This window comes from Amblyomma americanum, chromosome 11 (assembly GCF_052857255.1).
Source record: "Amblyomma americanum isolate KBUSLIRL-KWMA chromosome 11, ASM5285725v1, whole genome shotgun sequence".
In the NCBI taxonomy this organism is placed as follows: domain Eukaryota; kingdom Metazoa; phylum Arthropoda; class Arachnida; order Ixodida; family Ixodidae; genus Amblyomma; species Amblyomma americanum.
Window position 1 is genome coordinate 109,288,746 of NC_135507.1, and position 6,000 is coordinate 109,294,745.

Consider the following 6,000-nt stretch of genomic DNA (forward strand, 5'->3'; position numbering starts at 1 on the left):
GGCTACAGGGCGTGGCCGCTTCGATCACCACGTCTTTGCACCGTCACCGGGCAGAATAGCTACTGCAGGACCACTAAATGCGCTCACTGGAGTGTGTGCACAAGAGACCTCAAAGTCTGACCTTGGGCCATGCTGTGGGCGAAGGCCATACTTGGGCGAAGGCCTTGTCTTGAGAAAGAGCTGTCAAGGGAGAAAAATCACCATAGGTGGATAGGAACTGCCCGAGAGCGGTTTCTCGGTGCTGTTTTCGTTGTCTTTTTTTCCCTTGGGAGGCACTACTGACAGGCCAAGCATTGTTCTCAATTAACTAGGAAATAGAAGTATTGTTTGTGGGGCCACATTCCAAATGTGGGCCAGGCGCGGATTGCTGGCTGTCTGCCTGGCGTTGCTAACATGATTGCCGTGCGGACAGGAGAACACGCGGCTGACGAACTGTGAAAGTTCTTGTGCAGCCCCAAGTTCCTACCTAAGAATATGCTGCACCATCTAGCCAAACAAAAAGTTTTACTTGGGCCCTATTGAGACGGCCCCAGAGATCTGAAGTAAATGCCACGGTCGCCTCCAAGCGTCTCGCAACAACTTTAAACATAAGACGCTGCTGATGTTCGAGGTAAGATGAGATGCTCTTACGTGATCCTAGGCGAATCGTTTTAATTGGATGGCAATTCTTTGTTGCAGCTTATTGTATTGCAGCTAATGCCCATATCGGTCATTCTCTACTTTAAATTCATACATGGCTGGGAGTAGTACTAAGACTATTCCAGGTGCTGTGGAACAGCGGGTAAGCGATGCGCCACTACACCGGCCTGTGGCTCTTTCATGTAAAGCCATCCGGGGAGCTTTTAAAAGCAGCCTCTAGCGACCAGTCATTTATTATCTGCCACCAGCCACGATGGACCGTTTTCGACGCACGTCACATGTGACGGCGGTCGCCATTTACGCTTGCACAGTTGCTTCTAATACTAACGCATTAATAACGGTGGTTTATTCACACTTTATTGCTGACTTCGGCAATAAACAGTGCCGTTCCTATAAGGAATGGCGACGGAAGTTGAACATATGGAAGTAGTACATGTTGTTGGCCTACTTGGTGAATTACTTCTGCATGGTGAAATTGTGCGAAAAGAACACACACACGGGAAAAACAATGAAAGGAAAAGCGCGAGAAGGGCGGGAAAGTAAATGAAGGCCGATAGTGGTGCCGTATGTGCAAAGCAGCCCTACAACCTGAAGACAGTGGCGGGCAAGTACAACGTGTAAATGGTGTTTACTGCACCATTCAAACTGGCAAAGCTATATACGCCCGCAGTATCAAACAAGGAGAAAAAAAATCGGGTCTCCAGGTTGCGCACAAGTCCACAAACACTGTTGCGCTTTGCCTACCTGTTCCCAAAGACCGGCCGCCGAGAGAAAGAGCCCAAGGCATTGTCTACAAAATTCCATGCGCCGACTCTGATGCAAGCTACATCGGCGAAACCAAAAATTTCAAAGGAAGAATTCGGCAACATAAAAACGACGCCCGCAAATTCGCAAGAGAGCGCAATCCAGTAGCCCAACATTCCGAGGACTCCGACCATAAAATCAACTTCGAAACCCGCTATCTCGGAACCGAAACAAATTACTACAAAAGGCTTCTTCTAGAATCCTGGCACATCCAAACCACCCCGAACAATATCAACCGCACAAAAGGGAACCTGCCCCCAGTATATGCCCAGAGACTTCGCTCTTCAACTACACGAAAAAAAGTCGCAATTCACCACCTCCCTGCAGTGCGCCAACATGACTAACAGCCTAAACCCCCTGCACCTCCCCCGCGCTTTTCGCGTCACAGCTGTCGTTCCTTTAACCCCTCCCCCTCCCCTCCATACTTAAAAGACGCTAGCTACTGCCCTCAGTCGCCCCTGATGAAGGATCCGAGTCGGTTCGAAACCTTGGATTAAAGTTAAAATTTTGGTTGGAGATGTGCAGTTCATTATAAAGCTTCAAACCCAACCAAACAGGCAAATCTGTCAAAATGTTTTGTTTTCAATCTACGGCAAGAAGCAGGGGTGGTCAAACGGGATAGTTCGTAGTTTATATTTGAAAAAAACAACAACGCACCTTAAGACCCGGAAAGAGGCAGATATAACGACACAGCGCTGGCTTCAACGCTTGCACAGTTACTTCTAATACTAGCGCATTAATAACGGTGGTTTATTTACACTTTATCGCTGACTTCAGCAATAAAGACACAATATGATTTGTCGCTTTTAGTTGCAGACAAAGAGGCCGGCTTTCTTGTCCGACTCAAAGACATTTTAGAAAAAAAGGTGCTGAAGCTTTAGCGTATATTTTTGTTCGGCGTGAAATGGTTTCCCTTTCCAGGGTAAAACCAAAGGGTAAGCAAGTATGCAAGCGTCTAACTCTTGACAAACTTGTTGCAAGCATAGATGCAGCAGATAAGAAAAGCTTAGACGCAGTTTTCGCTGCGATAACGCATAAAGTTGACTGCCCATTGCGGGTGGTCGTCACTGAGAAAGGCACTTGGCAGAAATCTCTTGTCAAGGTCAAGGTTGTGACAATCGATGATCCTTTCCTTTTAAATAATTCCAGAAAAGTTGTTGAATTTCTAGAAGCTGAAAGTGGTACTCTCATGCATTTTCCGATCGACATTAAGGACATATATTACTGTCTCCCACATGACAAGCTTCTTTTGTGCGTTGAAAGTTGTATTGACTCATTCGGATCCGTCGCATTTCAGAATTCTGTTGGTATCTCTGGGGCCGGCTTTTTAGAACTTTTGACCATTTATCTTAACTATACTTTCGTTTCATGGGGTGGTAGCACTTTTATTCAAAAATGCAAGAGCCGATGCACACATCGGCTCTTGCTACAATCCTAAGCGATATTTTGCTCGCCCATCATGGCCGATTGCTAGAAGAGCAGCTTTCATCGTCAGCTGCTGTAAAGGTCTTCAGATTTGTCAATGACTACCAGTAACGAAAACACTTTTCCTAATGGCGCTTCAGATTTGCTTTCTTCCTTTGAACAGAGCCTCGCGTCCCTCGTTCTGACTCATGAGTTACCCGAGAGTGGATCTTTACGCTTTATTGACTTAAGGCTATAGAGGGCAGAAAACCACCTTTGTTGGTGGTACGAACCGAGAGGGGGCAAGTCCTTATTACCTTACAGTTCTGCTCACTATAAGATCGTTACGAGAAGCATCGTGAGCCTATGCTTCTCAAATGCCCTTATGAAGTCCTCTGCACGCTCTATGAGCCAAAGCTGCAAAGAGCAAACTCATCGGCTGGTAAAAGAGGGCTCTTGCTGGTCTCAGCAGCTGGCTCCTTCCTGAAGAAACACGAAGGAAGTGAAGGGAGGGCTGGCCTGACTACCAACACAAGGTTGGTGTGGTGCCTTACCTGCATAACGTTTCTCACAGGCCCAAAAAGATCGGGAAAAGGCAGGTTTCCGTGTTGGTTTCTCGGCGCCCGACAAGTTATCCAAGCTTTGTCGCAGAGTGAATGCTGAAGCTTTCCGAGTGCCAACCTGCCCAGATAAACACCAGGCACCTTTCCTTCTTTGCGAAGTTGGTGTGGTATATAAAATTGTTTTGGCTGTGGCAAGGTTTACATGGGCCAAACCGGGCGTTGCCTCAATGGGCGTCTTATGAGGCATTCCAATAATGTTTACAACACTGTAAAGAGAAACCTGGGGGTCCACTGCCTAAAATGCCCCCCCCCCCCCCCTTCCTGTGCGAAAGGTTGTGCAGGTAAGGCACCACAGCAACATTATGTTGGTGGTCTGGGCCAGCACTCCCTACTCTTCCTTTGAGTTTTTTGAAGACGGAGCCAGCTGCTGAGATCAGCAAGTGCTCAGGGTAGCCAGCTTTTGCCAGCCGAAGGGTTTACTCTGAAGCTTTGGCACATAGAGTGTGGGCAAGATTTTATAAGGGCATTTGTGAGCCCGTTCTTGTGAGCCCTTTTTTCATGAATGCACTGTTGTCGCGAAGAATGCGCATCTACTCACACGTGAAATCATAGAAGCCGCCCACATTTTAAAGCTAGGAGAAGACTGTGAGCATACCATCGATATTTGTAAACTAGGAAGCGCAAAATACCGGATGACGGACAGAGTAAGGGACTCAAAAAACAGGTTCACGAGCACTTTTTTTGTGTCCCTTACTCTCTCCGTCGTCCGGTATTTTGCGATTCCTAGTTTACAACGTGCATCACCAACTAGCCCGGCAGCTTGCTGTCCTGAACACCATCGGTAGCTCTAACCAAACGGGAATAAGATTATTTGAACCATGTTTCCTTGGAGCAGTTAGGCAGTCTTTCTTTAACCTCGATTCATAATGGAGACAAGTTTTGCAGCATGAATAAAACGCACACAGAAGACAAGGAACAAACAAGGCAGGACTGTGCTGCTTGTCTCCATTATAAACTGCAACCAACTAGCCCAAACCACCGTGTTACTTTAACCTCGATGTCTTTTTGGGTGGGTTCTGAATCCTGTCCTTGACGTTTTTATTGGATGGGTTCTGAACTCAACCTTTTGATCTTATTGGCCCTTTTGGCATCAAATTTTCCTCCTGTTTTATGCTTTTTTGGCTCCTTAAGTCGATTTTGATTGTCTTCGTCTTTAACGGCCTGGTTTGGACCTTTTAATGCATTTTATCTTCATTCTGCTTGTAATGCCCTCTTGGCTTTTACTATATTTTTCTTATTTTTTCATGTTGGTATCGCATTGTCATTTGTCATTCTGTTACTGCCTTTCGGTGCCATCCTCCACCAGCCCTTACCTTTTATACACTCCCAGTTGTACTTTATCACCTCGTGTTTTTGCACCTCAGTTATTTCTGTCGCGTGCAAACATAGCAGCTGCTTCCCATTCATTCCCGCCCACTTTCGTATAAATATTGTGTCACTCTGCAATCAAGAACTAGTTGAAGTCAGCGCTGTGTCGTTATATCTGCCTCTGTCAGTGTCTAAAAGTGCGCTGTTTTTCCAAATAAAATCATTGGAGTAATTTGGTAGTCCTACTCTAACTTCGATGTTTTAATGGGTGGGTTCTGAGTTCAGCCTTTAGCTCTTATTGACCCATTTGGAATCGGTTTTTGTCCTGCTTTCATGGCCTTTTTGGCGCTTTTAACGGACTTTATTTTCATCCTGCTTTTAACGGCCTTTTTGGACCTCCTAATGCATTTTATCTTCACTCTGATTTTTACGGCCTTTTGGATTTCATTGCTTTTTTGTTTTCATGCTGTTATCGCATATTGTCAGTTCATCTGTTACTACCTTTCGTCGTCATCCTCTACCAGCCGTTAAATTTTATTCACTCCCAGGTACAGCATTGTTATCACCTGTATTTTCACCCCAGTAATCTTTCTGTCGCGTGAAAACTAAGCAGATGCTCCCCATGTTTTTCCGCCCACTTTTCCTGTATATATTATGTCGCTCTGCGTTGAAAGAACTAGTTGAAGTCTTTATGTCTTCCTCAGTCCTTGTCTTAAGGTGCGCTGTTTTGTCCAAGTAAGCGAGAAGCCACTCTAGGCCCATTGTGGAATGCGCCATCGGTGTCATATACGAGGTACCACAAAGTTGAGGTAACAAGTACGTGGGCCAGACCGGACGCTGCGTTAACGATCGTGCACGGGAACATGAACGATCTATATCGACGGGGGAAGGTTCAGATTTGTCAAAACATTGTCAGACTTACGGGGACTGCGGGCCACTGCTGCGTGAGATCAGAATTCTGGACAAGAGCCACAACACTATCGCAAGAAGCCTATATCATAAAGAAAAATGGGTCTGACTGTATCAGCGATTCTTCTTTTGAATTGAACATCACATCGGCCATGAGCTTACCACTGTTTTTCGCCCATGTCCTGTCCCACGCCCTTTTTTCGTGGTCGTCCGTGGATATACCTTCGCTGGATGCAGCACCCAAGAATGCGCCTGTCAAGTTCAACCTCAGCTCGACTGCTGCTGACGATGCCTCGATGACAAGCTGCTGCGT